Source organism: Anoplophora glabripennis, unplaced genomic scaffold (genome assembly GCF_000390285.2).
Source record: "Anoplophora glabripennis isolate ALB-LARVAE unplaced genomic scaffold, Agla_2.0 scaffold44, whole genome shotgun sequence".
Classification (NCBI taxonomy): domain Eukaryota; kingdom Metazoa; phylum Arthropoda; class Insecta; order Coleoptera; family Cerambycidae; genus Anoplophora; species Anoplophora glabripennis.
Genome location: NW_019416229.1, coordinates 1666393 through 1688213, shown reverse-complemented (window position 1 = coordinate 1688213; position 21821 = coordinate 1666393). Strand labels below are relative to the sequence as shown.

General features: G+C 31.3%; 1 protein-coding gene across 1 annotated transcript in view; it reads right to left on the bottom strand.

Annotated features, from left to right (window-relative positions):
• The window catches only part of LOC108917643 (diuretic hormone receptor-like), a gene marked incomplete at its 3' end in the record, with an annotated part of 336010 nt that overhangs the window by 177653 nt on the left and 136536 nt on the right, over positions 1–21821 (bottom strand). Inside the window, exon 2 of the mRNA XM_018724358.1 lies at positions 5892–6005. The remainder of the gene's footprint in view (positions 1–5891; positions 6006–21821) is intronic.

The following is a 21821-nucleotide window of genomic DNA, read 5'->3' as shown; positions in this document are numbered from 1 at the left end:
TTCAAGTCAGTATAAGCCACAAAAGAATTTATGCTGTTGTTGAAAATAAAACCATTAGTGAAATAGTATATAAGTTACTAGCTCTTTTAGGTTTTCTTCTTTGTGATCAGTAGAGTTGGGGGTTTTCGTCGGTTAGTCATAGGCGTGTTTGTCGTAAACAAATAAATAAACGGGTAGGTATAAATAAAAATAAATAAATTTCCGTATTTTATCAGCGAAAGGTCGTTTTTTTACCTCATGGCGCGTTCGACATTATTAGAATATTAAAACACGTATACACGAATCAAACGCGAAACCAATAACTGCCGTTATTACCGGTATCGTATGGTGCGCTGTAGCGAAACGACGACGGGAGGGCTATGATCATCCGACCGAGTCCCGAGTGATCAGTCACATATTTAATTGCAAAATGGACAACGAAAAACATTGTTAGGTAGGTATAAAACTAAAGGGTGATACAGTAAACTATATAGTAAGAAATAAGAATTGTTTTCTTTTAGCTCAATACATGTTCATTACGTCTGTAAAGTTTGAAATTGATCGGTCAAACAGTTTCCCTTTGCCGAATCGTGAAAGTTTTTTAAAAAAAGGGGGCAGGTTTATTGCTCCTTGAACATCAATTAATGATGACTAAAATGAAAAAAAAAAGAAATTGCGTTATTTTTCTCACTATTTCGCATTAAATAAAATTTTGAAAAAAAATCAATTCTGCAAAATAAATTAAATTTAATTTTTTTTTTTACAATGTCAAATTGAATACTTCAGATATCAAAAAAAAATTTTAAAAAACAAAGATTGAAATTTTGATTTTTTCTATTTCAAAATATTCAAAAAATTATACTGAATCATTTTGTATTCAGTTTTGATGCAATTTTTTTCTTCGCATGCCGTATTTCATCGAGTTAAAATTAATTGCATTAATTTAAGTTGATACCCCTAAGTAAATTTTCTCGCAATTTTTTTTTCATTAAAAAATAGATAATAATCTTAAGTTTTATTAACTGTTTTTTTTACATTTGTTAAGTATTCAATGTGAAATTGTGAAATAAATAACGGGAAAAAAATTTTGAAAAATTTGGCTTATTTCAAAATTTTAATTTATTTTTTTTCTATATTTGATGATTATGATCATTATTATTATGATTATGATTATTGAACGAGAAAAATAACGCAAAATAATTTTTTAAATTTTAATTTAATACAGGGTCTTAGAAGTTTGACTGCCTTAATTGTAACAGATGATATAATACATTAAAATAAAAAAAAAACTTATATGCCATGGGTCCTAAACTCAACCATTTCCGAGAAAAAAAATTATTAAAATCTCCAACTTCATGTACGAAAGTTTGATTAATTAAGGAATATTATAACATAACTATAACATAACATAACTTTGTGCGTAGAATACCATAAAATACAATGTTTACCACCTTTTTCAACTTCTTTATGCTTAATTAATTAATTAATTAATCTAAAAAATAATTACCGTTGTAATACATTTAAAATTCGATAAAATCCATATTGAGTAATGTGACAACGGCGCGGCGGTTTATTAACACGAGATATTAAGGTGTCCAGCAACCACCAATACGCAATTCAGTTGGTATCTGGATTCGCCCATGTCGGAGTGTTTTTTGCATACCGCTATTTCCTTTTCTTGAGGTGTTTTCCAGCGAGTATGCGAAAATTGGATTCGAAGGTGTCGTGCATGCATTGAAAATAGTGGTGGACATTTTGAGCATATGTTGTAGTTTGTTTTATACTTGTGCGTATAAAAATTATTAAATTTTGCTTAAGTAAGTACCTAAATTATTTTTAATACGTATGATAATCTTTGGGTACTTTAATTACATATTTTTCAAGTACGTAATTTGATTAAAAGTTAAGTTCCTGTTTTAAGAAATTCATAATTACTAACATTTGAGCTAAAATTTAAGCACAACACTACCTTCGTACTACAAAATCGATACATTTTATTTTATTTATTTAAAAACTGGAAAACAATTGTCTTGAAATTTACTAAATGTTTCACAATAATAGCTATTTACATTTTTTCCGTAGGACCAGTCAACCGCATGTACGCGTGGTGTGCATCAGCAGGTTAAGCGCTGTTGTCACGTTGTAATGAAATTCCCCAATATTAATACTCGCAGTATTTTGAAAACAGTTAATCTTACGCCCCGGTAATATACAACTTTTTTGTTCATTTATGATTACTCTATCTCATGCTGAAGTAATAGCTGTCAAACTTATTACACCCTGTATATTTTTTCCTGTTAATTAAAATGTGGAAACATAAGGTCTCTTTGTAGCAGCTATTTTATACATGATTAGTCTTTGTCAAAAGTGATAATAGGACAGCAAGAACACAAAATGTTTCTTTGATATTGCATTATTTAACATTTTCAATACTAGCTGTTTACTAGGTTTGAGAGTTTTGTCTAATTTAGTCCAATAAGACTTTTCAAAATTTGTTTCAAATATATTAATACCTTCCCAATTATTTAATTAATTATTTTTATAATTAGTATTCCTAATAAATATTTTCCAGGCACCTTTGATGTAATTTTATGAGCTATCATCGTCAAAGCCGACAGGCCAAGTTTATTATCTCCACCCAATTATAGGTAGTAATGAGATTCCTGGAGACAGTCACAGGGGCACGGTATTCGATACGGATACCTTGAAAATTAATTGCAATTTAATTCCAGCCGACAACTGAATTATCGAATAGGTTGAGACACTTGGCAAGAACAATACATTAATCAGTACGCATGACAGAGTGACAATGTGCCTAGTGAAGCACCATTAAAGTAATTTCCTATGTGCGGTGTTGTAAAAGTGTGAACTGACGAGATGCAGGAACATCGAAACACTGCTTTTGAAATGTTGATAAAATCATTATGGACTTTTTATTGTAGAAACAGCACGTATCTAATACAATAATTTAAGATAACTCTTTCGACTATGTCAACGTCCCGGCTATAGTTTGTTTGGAAATGAAAGAGAGTAATAAAACCCCGAGATAAGAACCGGCCATGGGCGTGGTAATATTTCGTTTCAGGTAATTATCGGGTAACACTAATGCTAACAGGTAATGGGTGTACATTAGTATATTTTACTGGATACATCATAGGGCAGGAGCCAGTGTATTGTGACAGATCAATCCAGTCTTAGAGCTGAATATACGAAGACGTGCTAGTGCAGTAGAGTAAAATTCGACTTGTGTTTAGTGACTATTGTGCCAGTGGATATAATATTGTTTGGGTAAAATGTCGAGCTTATCAGATTACGTACCTGCTAAACGCGTGAAAAGATGTGCGCTGTCTCAGAATGAGAAGATTATTATATTAAATGTATTTAATGCATTGAAACACCAAAATCCTACCAACAGTGTTGACGACATCGTGGAAAAGTGTTCCAAAATGACAGGGATTGGAAAATCGACTATCTACAGACTTTTAAAGGAAACAAAAAATGAACAAGATACTGTAAATCCCCCAAAATCATCTACAGGGAGGTCAAAAGTCGTTATAGATGATTTCTTCAAAAATGTCATTCGCAGAAAAGTACACTCATTTTATTTTAAAAAAGAAATACCAACGCTAAACAAAATTTTAAGTGAACTTTCAGAGGACAACGATTTGCCAAAAATCAGTAGAAGCAAATTATGGGCCGTCTTACGAGAGTTGAATTTTTGCTGGGAAAAGCAGAACAGGAAGTCAGTTCTTATCGATAAAGATGAAATTATTTGTTGGCGAAGATCCTACTTAAGATCAATTAGAAAATTCCGTGACGAAGGGAGGAATATTTATTATCTAGACGAAACTTGGGTCAACGAGGGATATACTGTAACAAAAGTATGGCAAGATAAAAATGTAAAAAGTTTTCGACAAGCATTTTTGGATGGACTTTCAACAGGGTTCAAGGCACCTTCAGGTAAAGGGCGAAGATTAATAGTGACACATATAGGTAGTGCCAGTGGTTTTGTAGATGGCGGTTTACTTTTATTTGAATCTAAAAATACAGGTGACTATCACGAAGACATGAACGCAGATGTTTTCGAAGAGTATTTTACACAGATGTTGGATCTTATTCCTCCGGGGTCTGTAATTGTCATGGATAATGCCAGTTACCATTCACGGCAGACCGAGCGGACGCCTACGACTGCTTGGAGGAAAGCCGATATAATTCAATGGTTATCCGGAAAAAACATTTCTTTTGAAACAAATATGGTGAAAAAGGAACTTTTGACACTTGTCAATCTTAATAAAGATCAGAAAAAATATGTTATCGATGAAATGGCAACAAATCGCCAAATAACGGTACTACGGTTACCACCTTATCACTGTGAACTTAACCCAATCGAATTAGTCTGGGCGCAGGTAAAAGGAGATGTAGCGCGAAATAATACGACGTTTAAATTAAGTGACGTGAAAATTTTGTTAAAAAATTCCTTGGAACGAGTAACTGCAGATAACTGGCAAAGATGTATACATCATGTACAAAAAGAAGAGGAGAAAATGTGGGAACTCGATAATTTAATTGACGTTACTGTGGAACCTATCGTTATCAATCTAGGAGACGAAGATAATTCATCAGAATATTCAGAGGATGAATTTTAATATACCTACTTTTTTATTTTCTTTATTGTACATTTATACAACACTACATTTACTCACCATAATTTGAATTTTCAAAATACATATATTTTTGTGTGGAATAAAAGTCTATTCATTAAATTTAAATAAATATTTTGATAATAATATTGAATAATTTTATTTGAATTACTAAAAACCCTCTTAACCCGGTTATGATGCTTAAAGTAGCCTCATGTTTTGAAATGCTGTTTTTATATTGTTTACTTATAAGAGAAATGGACCGAGAAATTGAAGCGGCATAGACAAAGACGGATTGTCGGGGATTAAATTTTAGCTACCTGCTACAATTTAGTAGAAGTCGGTCACACAAAGTTTTTTATAGTACATAATATAAAAATATTTAATATAAGCACCAGTACTACATTTATTTACGATTTTCATACATAATAAGCTTATATTACTCTCTTTCATTTCTAAACAGACTATAACCGAAGGCTATCGCAAATTTTTCCTAACTTTTTATATGGTAATAAAGTTAGGCGATATATCAGTTAGGCGCTTTAAATCTCGTTATCTTTCTTTATGTAATGGACAGACATAAACCTTTTCAGATAGTCCACCGAAACTCTGAAATCGAAGAATTATGACGTCTGATAAGCGAAAAAGTTCTTTTTGCTGAATCTTAGAAATACCTGAGTGAGGGTTAAATGGCCATTGAAATGTCGCAATTAATCATATACAGGGCATTTCATTAACACTCTTAAATCAGAATTTTGTCTGCTTCATTTCTTTTCCGTCATAGCAGCAAGGCAAACGTGTTAGCATTTATGCCTGTCGATTTCATAAATAAAACACCCCTGATATGTTTTATGGCCGATGATAGCTAGTATGAAGTCATAAACTCCTTAGAATGTTACATTACCTCGAAATCAAGCGACGTGTAGGAAATAGATACATTTGATACAAAGTGAACACCTTAAAAATATATGTGAACGTTTCAGGAATGTTTTCAGAGGGCATAAAGTTTATCTTCTCATCAAATGTTCATTGAAAAATATAAAAGGATACAAAATGTAGTAATACAAATGTTTTTATTACATACTTCAAATGTAGTTCAATAGGATACACACGAAAACAATGCTTTTCAAAGCTGACTACTAAATCATGCATAAAGAATTCGCATGTTTAATAATAAGATATCGTCTGATGTTTATTTTGTCCTCCTTTTGAAAATTACAGGAAATTATATTTTTAACCAACAGTACAAAGATTTATGTAAATTTGACTCACCTGAGCATGCGGAACCACAGACAGTGTGGACGTACCCTCCTTATTCAAGGATCAAATTCACTAGTAAAATAAGGATTGATGATACTCCTGGATCGATAGTCAGATGCCCGTGACCTGAAAAAATTAAGGACCATTAATAATAAAATTACTGCCACTAGACGTCGCTCAAGAGCTCAATGCATCTTCTGCCCTATAAGCCAATCTGATGATGGGGGCTTTAAATATTTTATCCGAAATCGACGTATAACGTTATAATTTTATACTGCATACATTCATAATACAAGAAATATGTCATTAGAAGTCATAAGTTCCAACTAAAATTAACAGAAGCAATTTTTTTTGTACTTATTTGGTTCTCACAATATGGGAAGATTAACTTCAGACACAGCTGGACGTAACGTATAACTTATGCACCCTTCTACCACGGTGGACAACTTTCTTGACATTTGATGGTAGTGAAATTGCTATCTGTACTGTCCAGTAATCTAGTCGCATACTATGTCCGGTACATAAGCCAGCATCTGGTAAATCCAGGTGCAAGTAATAGCACAGACATTCTTGACATTTTATTAATCCCAATAAGCTGTGTCTATGTGTCGCAGTAAAAACCTTTAGCGACTTAAAACCATATCTTCTAGGGTGTTAACACAGAAATCACTCTCCATGAGGATGCCAAATGTTAGCTAAATATACGTACAAATATTTTCCTGGGTCTCATATCTTGTGCATTATTGTGATAAAGTTATGGATTATGGTATACTTTTTGTAAGATATGATTAATGTAATTATTGCAATATTTATTATGTGCCATCGTATTGTCGTAATGTACGATAAAGTCATATAGATCTTTCTTATTTGCTCAAAATCACGAAGTGGAAGATTGTACAAAAATAGATGCATCAATTCCCTCAATTATAATAAGCTAACTCTTGTCAAGTCAGGCATGGTGTTTGGTATAGAAGTTAATTTGTTTATAACTTAAATGTACAAAAATGATATATTCCAATAACAACCGATAACGTAAGTTTGTGACTCTGAAAAAACTCTGAGTTCTTGCTATTTGTTCATCAATTCAGTAACATCTCAATTTGATATTGTAGCATTTTCCGAAACGTAGCTTAATGATATACTAATACTGTATCTTTGTTAAAACTAATATTAATTTACTCGAAATATAGCTATTTCAATTATACGCAGTATAATAAATTCTAAATCGCCATGTTGTGTATTGCAATGTTTTTTAAGGAGGTTTATCTGAATTGGAATTGACAAACAAATATTCATAAAAAAAATTAATATAAGCTTATTAATATGAAGAAAATCCTCAAACAAAATTATGACTAGTTTGGATACCTAAGAGACGAGATATTAATAAAATAATTTTTCACGATTTAGTACAGAGTCTTATGATTAATTTTGTTGGTCTTTCCACTTAGAATGCGCAGCAATTGACATTTTTTCCAGAAACCGATATCTAAGGAACCGTATGACCGCTCGTAGAAATCGATTAGGTACTTGTAAGATACATAATTTATAATAATTCTCCTTCAAACTGCTGTCGTTGACTAACTTATCCTCCATATGCGTGACAGCGGCAACGCCGCGGTCTCAACGTAGCGTATTATTTGAAATTCGCAGGTGTGCAAGCACACAGAATGATCGAACGCGAGCGAGCGAACGCCGAGGCGGGCAAGCCAGCCAAGTGTAACGTTGACAAATCTAAAGGCTTACTACTTTAGTCACTAGCGAATATACAGAAACTCTCGTTATACTTTAGATGTACCCGTACCCGATTTCACCTCCCTGAACGCAAAAATTATCAAACTTTGGTTCTTGAAATGATTTTGGTGAGTAGTATCTAGCGGTATCTTACAACAAAGAAACTAGCTGTGGTTTTAATTTTAAATCTATTAATTGGTTAAGCCCCGAAAACTTAAAAATAGACAACAAAAAACGGCGAAATAAAGTGAAGAAACACGTAAATTTGCCTCTTATTTGCAATTTGCCAACTTAACGTCACTTCTTTCTAGTTAATTTTTTGATATTATCATTCTCATACCCTTCCCCCCCCCCATAAAGTGCAATAAAATGTCTACTAACAATTTTTTCACGTTCAAACTCTAATTCGACTGTAATAGTTTGTCAATAAATGATCCTGATCGTATATGACACATTACTCTCTGTTTTTGTTGATATTGTTCCCAAGAAAGTAATAACTAACAAACATTAACCTAGAGAAATTATTTGTCCCAAACAGTATGTTAAAAAATAAAATGGATTATTGGTTTTCTAAATCGTAATGGCTTGTGTTTTAAATAACTGCAAATGTTTAAATTACTATTTACGTTTGTAAGATCAAAGGCTGAATATGAGTGTGTGGTGTGAAGACCAATTTATTCCGCACATGTTACTTCAACTGAGAGAGCCGAAAGTAGATTTTTAAAATCATCAGTATCTATTCTGGATAATGTTTATCGACCGCAAGAAGTATTTTATAGCTTTGACATGTTATCGTGTTCAGTTAATAATATAAGAGAAATTGTTTTATTCATGTTTATTTTTTCGGCTACTTGTTTTAACCAGTGTATTGTAATTTTGTAGATAATTTGTTGGTTTTCGTTATAATATGTTTTTTTTAATTAATCTTTTGTAAGTATGTGTATATATGTAGAGATCAGAAATATTAAGGAAACTGCAATGTGGTTCAGGATTGGTTATACGCCGGGTTCTCTTTTATGCAATTTTACTCAAACAAAAAGTGACACAACCGTTGCTTTCTTATATTATAAAAATATATATGTTAGTATTTGCATGCATAGTATGTAATGAAAAGGGCCAGTATTTATTTTTCTACACTAAAAGCTTCACATGGAACTGACCATAAAATATGTAGGTATAGTACGTAATAATAAGTACGTACTAGCAAAAGTTAACAAAATAATAATTTCCCACACAAGAGGAAGCGAATGTGGAAAATAATAAACAGTTGTCCAAAGTGTTCCGCGGTTAATCGTCTTCGGCGATCGGTATATATTCATTTCAAAAAAGAAAATTACTGTTCAACATTTACCGAGGCACAGGCGTATATCTAAAATAGTCGAAGTTTTTAATAGACGCTATTTTTGCTAATGATACTTCACATTTTAGTAATCCCAGTATCCGCGTCATTGCACAATAACATGCACTTCTGCCTCTGATCTAAAGCTTCGCATCGATCAATTTATTCGATACGTATCTAGCGGCACCCTAATGCCTACTATGTCCAGGTTTTTTACTGAGGGCCGTGCATATGATTGTCGTTTGTGCGTATGTGAGTGAGTTTGATGCTTTACTTAGTCGAGTGTATGGCACTTGTTTTTTTGACAGTCATTGTATATCGTGAGCATTGAGCGGCACATGGCTTGACTATAGACTTAGCCTATTTCTGCTACTACAACACGTATTGCCTCTTACTAGCATAATATAGATTATTACCTACTGTCTATTTATTTGATGGTCGCCATAAAGTTTCCCATATCGAGTCATATGTTAGGTATACGAGACTATAAGGTTACAAATATACAATCCATCCAACTTTATTTTAAATAAACAAACAATTAAATAATCAGTTTCCAAATACTCTAACTCATTACAAAGAAATGTACCATTTGTTTCAATTGTTAATCTGTAAGCTAAAAAAGTGTATTTGAAATTAGTCGCATTGTCTACAACCAGGCGTTTGAAAAACAATTTACGTTGAAAAAGACAGGGTTTCATATTGAATCCCTAAAGTTTTCCAAAATATTTGTAAACATTTTAAACTTCTACATCTGTATTCATATACATAATTAATATAAATAGTTTTTGGAAAACGTGTGAACTATAAATAATCCGGAATAAACACATTTAATATACCTGCGCCACAAGCTTCAATATACGCCGAAGAATATTCTTTAACAAAAGCAGAATTTTCACTGAAACCAAAAATACTTTCAGGTTAATAGACTAATTTAGCGCTTTATTAAAAGCATAAACGAGGAAAGAGCCAAACAACACTTTCATGCTGTTCTGTTTGAGTTATGGATATAACCGGAGAAATTGTTTTTCTTTATGTTTTCTAATTAATCAATTCTCTTTAAAGGCCCGCACTTCTCTGTGGAAAATTTAAATATTTATAGGGTTTGGAATTCCTGTACAGGCGTTAGAAAAATGAGCAGCATGTGAATAGAGGGTTCTTATATTTATCTAATTAGCTACTACATTTTGTGTTACAGAAGTTATAAATAAAATTGTATATACTTAATCATTTTTATTCTTCATTTTACAAAAAAGGGCATTCTTCATTAAAATTTTTGCTTGTCTTTAAAATGCGGTTGGCATGGAGAACTTTTATCTTGCACGTACAGGATTATCAGAAAATCGGTAAATATAAAAATTTTTCTTGAAATCCTTAAACAGCAATTGCATTCCTATATCATACAGAAAGTCCATGCACTTCTTCCTGTAGACTTCAATCCATAAAATCCATAAAATCTGTAATTCGTAGACCTTGAGAATGCATAACATTAGAAGGAGCTCAAGTTTAATCGACATACAAAATTATGTAATAAGAATCATATTAAACAAAAATAATTTTTTCTCGAAAACAGTTCATTTTGTCGATATCAACCAAGAGTACATTTTTTTAGTTTAAGGTTGATCTATCTAAACATATTATTTGTGTGACTTAATCGTAAAGGGTGTAAAAAAATGGCATTATTGTACTACAGCTAGTCCGTCCCTGGCAAACCAAATAAGCCAAATTGTTTTCATGGGTCAATTTTTAAGGAGCCTTATCTGTTGTTCTTCATATTAAAAAATAATTAAATTACACGAAGTATTTTAAGAGTTATTTCAAAAAATCTATTTCCAGGGGTATCCTTTAGGGACCTGTACCTCCATAGGGAGGTCCTCAAGGAAAAATTTTTATAGGAACTTGTCATGTTATTTTAACATCTTCTGTATAAATCTGAGAGATTGCCATCATATTCTGGGACACTCTGTATGAAATAAAAATAGATCTGTTTTATACTGTTCTTAAAGGAAACCGTCGAAAAGAAAATCATATTACTTTTTGATGTTTCACCAACCCTTGACTTTAAGGTACGTTATTCTGAAATACACAATAGAGAAACCGACCTTTTGAAAGATTGGGGATTTGATAAAAAGTTAAGTACGCTAAAGTATTATTGTCCAAATAATTTTTCCTTTCCAGAACTGCCAATTAATCAAAGAGCTATACGAATGTATGTCATATATTCACCTAATCTGTTTTAGCAAACATGTTATACATTTTCTGTGACAACAGAGGGTTCCGTGGAAAACTACGAAGCGTGAATTGTGTACACAATCACACATAACTAAATTTCATAATCCAAGGACGATGGGATGGGGGTTTAACTAGTCCTTTGGGACTAGTTTACTCTCCTCAATATGCTTTGTGTGATACTATTCCCTAATCATGTTAAATCAAATATACGCCTCTGCTCCAAAAACAAATCGTAATGGAAACTGGGTATAACGGGGTAGGAACCACATTGTGTACATAATATAATACTATATAGTCCAATTAAATAAGCCTTTAAATCGAAATTTTGATCAACTTGTCTGAATTTTTGATATGAGTTAGTCTGAGGTAGTTGTTATAATATACCTCAAACTAACTCATATAAAAATTCAGGCAAGTTGACCAAAATTTCGATTTAATTGGACTAAACGGATAAAAAAATCAGATAGAAGAACAGGTACTGGCATTAAAACTGGTTAGAAAAATTCATCTATTATTTAGACATTGTAGATTCTTTAGGTTGTGGGTTATAAATCCATGCTATTTTATTTCAGTGAAATAATATTTTAGTTTCTGTAAGATTTATAGAAACTGGTGTATCTACACAATGTCCCAATATTCCGTGTATATACCACAGATTCATGCGATTAAAATAAGCAAATTGAACTAAACTTATTTCTATCCTAAGTTGTTTCGTTTAGCCGCTAGAGGGCATTAAAGTTGACAAAATAAAAAACCTGTTTCAAATAACTTTGAAGATTTTATTGAATTTAATTGAATTAACTCAACTGTAACAAATACTCATTTATTCATGTATTCGTGTAGTCATGTATTCATGTATTCATTTATTCATTTCTTCAATTCTTTATTTATTAATTTATTAATTAATTAATTAATTAATTCATTTATTTGTTCAAAAAACACATCGACAAACAATGCGCAATAACAGGATGGGTTAATAAAAAAGTGATAAAAGACAGAGGAATTAAATACGAAAAATAGAAAAAAAAATATACAGATTTACAAATAACACAAATATAAAAAACAAAACAAAAAGTTAACAAACAATATGTGACAGATATGGCTACTTAAGTAAAGCAATTTTTATATCATTAGTTGAATAGTAAAAAATGGTCGGTATTATTTTCTATCTCACTGTACTAGGAAATAATCTGATACAACAGTGATGCTACAGGGATGTTACTGCCTGTTGTGAGTAGACTAAAAACGTTATTGTTTCCAGCTGAGAGTCATGGTCCTTTGAAGTAAATATAATTTAAAATGCCTGGAACGTCCAAAATATTATGTTGAACCTAGCTGAATCTTTACGTACAAATACTTGATTTGATATAGTCTTTCCGATCTCAATTAATTGAAGACCAAAGAGCTAGGCAGTATGTACAACCATACCCATATACAGGCGCACAGACACAGCCGCACTGAGTGACTGACCATAAATTTCAGTTGTTGACAAATTGTCTAGCAGTTCTGTTTTATTTAGTAACTTTTCTAGCCTAAACTAACAACCTTTCCTCATCCTTTGCTGGCAAGGATACGTTCATACCTTTTCGTTGCCGAGCAGTCATATATATTTAACGAAAATGTAAATGTTTTTTGATATGTCATAACCAAAATATACCATCAATATAATGAAATTGTTGGAGGACATAAATAGTTAAAACATGTTGTTCGCCAAATGAACATATAATTTTCTAGACATTATATACAAATTACTATAATTTTCTTTTATCTATAGTAGGCAAGTTTTTACCAGCTGCCTATGAAACTCATTAAATTTTATTGCTAGGTGTTTTTATAATGTTCAACTGATTTCGAAAAGACCTCGCTTGAACTACTCTACTTACAATTTTGTTGGAGGTCATGATGTAGCATCTACTTTTTTTTGGTTGTAGATACGAAGGGTTTGTCAAAATATTTTCCTTCTCCTAAATTGTTTATATTTCTAATAATTTTAGGCTAATTACTTCAATTAGTTCAAGGGATTTTTCACAGTTCTGTTCATGCAATTACTTTATTTACTGTCATAAACTGACATCCACATATATGGAAGTCTTAGTGTATCGAATTTCAATAAAGTTTCAATATAAAGTTATTTGAAATAAGAAAAAACAATTTCTGATGCCCTCTGGCTGCTGAACAAAGCACCTGAGGATGGAGGTAAGTTCAGTTGAATCTGTTTATTTTGATGACTATAGGGATGCCCTGTACAGAGCTTCTCATTTGTCTAAATCATCGCCAACCCTTCCAATGTACTTCGCAATATTGTCAACGATACTAGAGAATTCCTACAAATAGCAAAAGGTCAAAGTCGTAAGGAGTGAGTGCTTGCCCTTTAATAGTGCACGTCCTAAAAGGATCACAATCACATCCATAACTGTGGCAAATCACAAATAAATCATAGTTTCTAATAAATGTTATTTACAAATTGATGTATTATACAATCATACATACATATATGAGGGTTTTAGTTAGTTTGTACTTCATCAAATACGAAAATTAATGAAAATATTTTCATAATTAATTTAATATTGATTCTATTGAGTGAGACTACAGTTAGACGAAATGTGGAGATACGCGCATGTTTTCAGGTATCTAGCAATTGTAATTTCGCTTGTACAAACAAAAGCACTAATTGCTTTAAATTTACGATCAAATTTATATTGACAGATTATTTTGGTTTAATGTAAAATGGCAACAAAATTACAGCACGTAATATTTAATTTAATTCGTTACTTTAATAAAAATAAATTATTTAATTCTTACATCTTCATAAAACATAAAAATAATTTACATAAAATTGTGTAACAACTTTAGTTAACATTTATATAATTTATTAAACTGTTTTTTCTTAGCTGCCTTACTCAAATAGCTTTATATATTTACATTTTTAGAAGCTATTTCCGGAGATTAAAAATGGAAAACTTTAGTTCATTTGTATATTTCCAACATCATTTATATCTTTGCTTCCTTGAAAATGTAAGTTTAGATAAATTTCCACGTCATATTCGAAATAAATATTTTATAGTATTAGCACGACAGGGCGACCAGAATTACAAACGTCAAACTTTATCAGGTGATGTATTGTATTATACATTAAAATACGTATGTTTATACAAACATATTTGTTTTTAAGACTGTTTACCTAAATATTTTTGTTTTGAACATAGGTCGTAGAACTCGAGATATAGTGTTAAAATAAAAAAAAAGATCACATTTATTTAATATCTCTTAAAATATTTGACGTAAATAAATGAATCTTGTGGTAATTACTTAACTAATTATGATAAAAATATACTGAATGATCATACAAATATATCAACCAGTGGCAGCAACGATAAGGGATAGTAACTATTAATAAAATCTCTAGGTAGGAGATAAGTACGAAGTCTGTTCAGAAAACACCCGAACTTTTTACATTACGCGCTAATGGCGATATTTAGTGATATGCGGTTGGCAGCATTGCGTTGCGTATAACCACCTCTGTAACCACATCTTCTTGGATTTCGTGATATTGTTATTTGAGTGCAACATGTTCAAGTGTTAGTGACGATTTTTGAAATGTGCGATTTTCTGGAACGATGATGGAACATATTTTTGAAGCAAGCTTACGGAGATATGCTCTAGGTCGTGCGCAATGTTACGAATGGTTTTCAAGGTTTAAAATGGATCGTCAGTTAATTGAAGATGATCCTCTCACGCATCGAGTTGTAGCAAAGTTTGTTCCTCGTTCAATGACTCACCAAGAGAAAGAAAATCGTATGGATGTTTGTCGGCAACTCCTTGAAATATTCATTCAAAGGATTTTAACAGGAGACGAAAGTTGGGTTTAATGCAACGACATTGAAACAAATGTTCAATCATCACAATGGATTGGTAAAGAATCTCCACGCCCCAAGAAAGCTCGTCAGTAAAAATCTGTCAGCCTCGACCCAATGTCAAAGTGATGCTCACTGTTTTTTTCGACTTTAATGGAATTGTGCACTTTGAATTCTTGCCTCAAGGTGAAACAATGCACCATGTGTTTTATCAAGGCGTTTTACAACGGTCACCTGAAAAAATCCGCAACAAGAGACCAGAGAGTTCTGGCGAGATAACTCATGGTTCTTGCACCATGACAACACGTCTGCACACTCAGCTTTGTTAATTCGTGAGTTTTGTGCTAAAAATTAGATAATTGTCCTCCCTCACCCCTCCTTTCTCTGGCTTTTTGAGATTTTTTCTCATTTCCGAAATTAAAATCAGTGCTGAAAGGACGCTGTTTTCAGACTATTGATAACATCGAAGCAAGTTCGTCACATACTTTGAAGTAGATAAAGACCATTAATGTATAAAATTTACAATTAAGTTTAAAAGTTGGTTGACTTTAGGACCGCCGATTGCATTTTTCTCAAATAAAAAAACGCTATTTATTTAAACTATTACATTTTATTAATTAAATTTTACATTATAATATATAACATATACAAAGAAACCTAAAATAATACGAACGTATTAAACTCCATAAAAAACTAACCTCTACCTTTTTGTTTCCATTTTTTTTTTTTGGAAAAAAATATGGTCAAAATTTGATTTTTTTAAAATAAGTCCCTTAATTTGTAATACTTTTTTACGAAATTGGAACGGAAAGCATGTCAGGTATACGAATATAAATACCTAGATATATTTTTGGAAAACATAATTGAGGTTTTGTACAACTTCAATTAAATTATGAAGTGTATGCATATCATCTTCAAGAACTCCCATAATACATGGTAATATAAAATTTCTTAAGGGGTCAGAAAATTTAAAGTGTTTACATTAACAATTTTCCTGTATTTTTTATAATAACTTTATATTATAAATTCAATTTCTACTCGCAACAAAAAATTTCTATAAATTTTATTGGAGTTATTTTAGATTTATTTATGTTTTTCCAAGATTATTTTAAATTTAAAAAACGAATGACTCAGAAATATCTTGTTTTCGAATAAAATGGAATACATCTTTTTTTCATAGAAATATCAACTGGAATTAAATACATACATTTTTTCAAAATAATTAATATCATCGAAATTCTGCCATTCTTTTTTATATTGAGGTGTTCTATTACCAGATAAAGTTTAGCCTGTACAATTTAGTACCTAGTATTCTGGAATCTGGAATTGTGGGGAGGGTAGCAAAGCTACAGCACTTAGGCCCCATTGGGCCCCTTGTACATCCTCCCATTAGAGAGATCAATCCACCTGAGCCGCCAACCAGCCTATTACAGTGAATAAGGTGGTGACGTTGCTCAAGGGGGGTCTCTCTAATATAGGCCATTGAAGGCCAGCGTTCTCCCAACATTGACTCTCTTGTTGACGAGACGGTAGTGCATTCACATAGTAAATGCAACACCGTCTCGTCTTCCTGTTCACAGCCCCTACAAAGAGGTGTTTCACACTTCCCCATATTGTAAAGGTGTTTCCTTAGCCAACAGTGTCCAGTTTGAATACCTGTCACCAGGCGAAGATTTGACCTAGACATAGCCAGGTATTTTTTGGCTGTGTCTTTGCTAGGATACACTAAGAACTCCTTAGCAAAGTGACAGCTGATTGTTTCATCCCACCGTTTCATAAATTCTTTGTAGTCCCTATTATTACTTAATTATCTAGTAGGAATAACTTATTTATTTATCTATTTATTTAATTCATTTAATTTAATTTTGGTATCTACAGGAAACCCAAATGATACAATCGAAATAGTAACAGTTGTTTTAACAAATATTTACAGTATACAATAGTTACCTTAACAAATTAGTAAATATTAAAAATAAGTACTACAAGACAATCATCATTTACTAGTAAAAAACTGAGTTCTTTTATGAACTTAGTAAGTGGACTCCACGATGCCTCAAGGATATCAAAATCCTGTGGCAACGTATTAACTGCCTTAGTAATTTCATTAATGGGAGAATATAATCCAACATTAGTGCGAGATTGATCTAAACAGAGAAATTCATTTGACCTCAAAATTTATTTTTTGAAAATTTGTATAATTCGACACTTGTATTAAATAATGATAATATTTCACTACAATTTATTCTGTTATGAAAAAGTTTATGCGCAAATTTTAAATAAGAACAGTGTCACTCACATTTTAGAGATTGAATACTAAGTAGATGTAATCTTTCACAGTATTCATAATCATATTTATTAATATTCAGTTTAAAGAGCACAAAATTGCATATTTTCTTTTGAATACGCTCCAAACGGTCTACATGATTGGCAAAATGTGGGTTCCAAATAATACAACAATATTCCAAAGTTGAACGCACTAGAGAGTTATATAAAAGAAAAATAGATGTAACATTAGTGAAGTCACGAGTTTATCGTTTGATGAATATGAGAAGTGAATTTCAATTCATAATCAAATTTTACTCCCAAATCCTTCACTGTCTTTACTCTTTCAAGTTTAATATTATCAATAAAATTATGGATTAATTCCATATCGTGCGATTCGCACCATTTGGCTAATTGATTTAAATCGGTCTGAATTGCATCAATATCCGTAGAATCCTTAATACTTAAAAATAATTTCAAATCATCGGTAAACATTAAATATCTACATGATTTCAAGTTATGAGACATGTCATTAATAAAAAGAAGAAACAATATTGGTCCCAGATGGCTACCCTGAGGAACACCAGATGTTACAATTATTTCGCGTGAAGTAAACACTTTAACTTTAACCATTTGAGTTCTATTTACTAAGTATGACTTCATCCACAATAACGTGTTCCCGATTAACCCATAAAATTCTAATACACTTAGTGGTTTACTCTGTCAAACGCTTCACGCAAATCAGTATAGGTATATTGTATCAACCTGGTACCCATCCTCAATAACCTTCACACTATAGTTACTGAAAATCGTTTCTGTGCTCCGACCGGGGTAAAAACCATGTTGATAAGGAGAAATTATACTATTGAAATTTAGACGAAGAACATCTACAACAATGGATTCAAAAACTTTTCCCGCTGCACTAAGACAGCAAATAATTACATACATCAGATTTATCACCTGATTTGTACAGTGGGAAAATATAACTTGATTTCCATATATTTGGAAAATAACCCAAATTAATAGAAAAGTAATGATAATGGTCAAGCCAAAGATAGACTACAAAGTTTTAAAAAATACGGAGGAATTCCATCAGGACCCATATTGAAGGTTTCCTTGAGATGAATTAATTTATTAAAAACCATGTTAGAATTAATATCGATGTAAGACAGTGTATTTAAGGATTTCCAATTATTATTACTAAATGCAGAAGATTTATTGTCAGAAATAGTAATAACACTAAATTATTAAATTATTAACTAAATTCAAACAATACCTATTAAATTTATTCTTATATTATCGCTTACAAGCTATCTTATACAATTTTAATCTTCTTATGCGTTTATCTGTCCAACAATACCAGACATTTCATTCGTGAAGGAATTGTGATGAGTCTTGGGGTTTAAATTAGGGTCAATAGGGGGCGCTGACTATTTTACAGATTTTAAAGCTCCCTTAAATTGGCTTTCACAAAAACCCATCCCTCGTCAGTTTGAACGTTTCATTACCTCAAATACCCAAATTAATGAAAAAAGTCGACCCGTACGAAAACTCCTATTGACATTTTTATTACCTCTGCGTTCCAAAGAGAACGGCGCGGCTGTCCGACTGTGTGAAGGCATTCAGGGATCCACTCTTTGATCGAGATTAAATCGCATTGCGTTAAATCGAATCGCAGGCCGTAACTAGATAATGCCTCAGCGTAATATCGACCTGTTTAACAGTGGACTTCATAGCTTAATAGGTTTTGATGCATCTGTGATATGCAAATTGTCGCTTCGTTTCACTCAAAATCATTTAAACAGGATAAATTGTGTGTACAGGCACTATTTGTTTAACTTTCTCATATTATGGATAACCGTTTTTTGTCCATTTTTCATTATGTATCATTATTTATTTGAGTGGTTAGAAGTTGTAGCAAAAGTTTATAGTTCAGAAATGTTTTTTATATCTCTTATCTTATTATATTTGTATACCACATTACATACATACCAAATTGAAAGGGTCAGATTTGATTTAACCACGAATTTACAATAAGATTGAACACAGTACAAGGGTGTCATTTATTTATTGATTTTTTTTGGTCTCGATCAGATCATATGCTATTAGATCTGTTTGTTATTCAAGTTTCCTTCTTGTAACAAATTTTGATAAATAAAAATTATGTTACTGTAGTAAATTATTGTTAACAAAATTTAATGGATAAATTAAATTTTTGAGTAGTTTTTTGCATAATTTGAGTAAATCACAGTTACAGATTTTCAAATTCTGCTCATTTTTTTTTACAATTTAATTGAGTTGAGTACTTAGTTTTAAATTTCACCGTACTTACAATTTGTAATATTACTACCTTAGTTAACTCTAACATTAATTGTAAATAGTAAATTTAAGAACATTTTATTGTAAATATCCTGCTTGCTTACCAGTGGCGGCGCGTGAACATTGATTGAATGTGTTCTGCTTAGGGTTGTTACATTTGTTGAATTGAATTCCGGGATATTAAGTGCCCGGAGTCTCTAAATGGCGCCGCAGGCGAAAAATTTTAAAATTTTCAAGGTCACGCGTTTTCCTGGCACTTCTGAATTTCAAGGAACAATGAATTTATAAAAAAAATACAGATTTTCACAAGAATGATTTTTGAAATTGATACCTTTTTGAAATATCCATTTACGAATTACCTACTGATGGTATAATAATTTGGAATAAACTAAATATATTTTATTAAATTATTGAATATTGTTTATAAAAAAAAATCGTTTGTGAAATTTACCAACGATTCAACGAATTTTAATTTTCCTCGGCGTGTTATGATTTTTTCTTTATCTTTTTTTATATATATGTACATTATATTATATTCCGGGAGTTATACGTGCAAATCCGAAATCCGGGACCATACAGCTAATTCCCGGTACAATCACAGAAAATCCCGGTCATACCAATGTGGCTAGATGTTCTTTTAAAATGTCGTCAAGATCTACACTAAAATTTATGAGTCCACGAAACACATCAGGGTTGTCCGAATTTTCTGTCTCGTCGTGTCCGCGAAGTGCTAATTCGAAAGCTCCGCAAAATTTTTTTGCAAATATGATTTTAGATAATACATAACGATTTTTCGTTACCTGTTCATTGTGTTTCCGTATATTATCCCAATATGCAGAATCTAACTGACTTCTTATGTATATTTTATCTAATGACTTAAATTACTTAAATCTTTCACACTGTATATCCATGCTTTATCCCCACCGAAAAGTAAGCACGGAAAACAAAACAGTGTATTTTTTAAATCACACCCGCACACCCACTCTGCTTTTGTGTATACACTGAAAAAACAATTACTTTCCATTAAAGCAGTCGGTTGTTTTGAATGCAGCCAGTTTACATTTATGCTAGTTACATTAAGATAAACCAGTTACATTCAATACAAGTCATTTCATTTGTTTGAATTAAAAAAAAAACACTTTACAACAGGTTTGTCTATAATTAACAAATGAGATTTAATATAAGCATTTATGATTTTAGAATATGTGTTAGGCGAATTAAAAGAATAAATTTTTAATACAAATTTATATTCGTTTTTATTTAATAAACATTATTTTATATTGGCCTATCAAACGTTACAATTAATCTTTAAAGGAAAATTATTCTAAATATATAATTTCTTAAATGTGAACCATCTGGTTATAAAAGTTAAACTTTTATATAGTTTCAAACTATTATCAAATCAATATTAAAAAATATTATTTAAAAATTACTCCAATCACGTGACCAAGTTGTGTTCTGACAGTCGTATCTTTGCCATCATGGCGGCTATGTATGCAAGGTGCCTGTAGTGAATTGTGTAGTTCAGTAAGCTAGTATGGACTATATCAAAAGGTAGTGTTTCTTGTTGTTCTTAGATCATATTCATAATATAACATGTGCATATAGTTACAGAGTGCTGTGTTCCGTTTGCTCATAATTAAAATGGATGCAGAAACTGTGGAAGTTATAGGGCTAAACAAGTAATAATCGTCAAATACTCAGTTTTATATAAGCACATAGTGTTGCTGTTGTAGTTTCATCAATTTATAATAAAACTCAATATAAAAATCCGAAAATTATTTTTAATCAAACTGTCAACAACTATGACAAGTAGTTTTGAATGATATAATTAAGTCTTAAAATTAATTTTTAGCAAAAATTAAATGTTCGAAAAAAGTATCGTATATACTCGTATGTACTTCTCTATTATTAGATCTCAGCACTATGTACCTTTTCAAATTTAATTATAAACTTATAGTTAGATAAGTTATCTAAATATCAGTTTAATTAAATTTGAGAAAGTACATAATTTTGAGACTAATCAAGAAAGAAATATGTCCAATATTAGTGTAAGAACAATTCACTTTTTATAAACCATTGATTTATTAATATTAAAATAACCTATTTCTACTGAAAAACTATTAGTTCACATTAAGCTAAGGTATATTTCTAATAATCTTATGCCATCTACATCTAAAAATATGTAGATTAATAATAAAGAAGCGA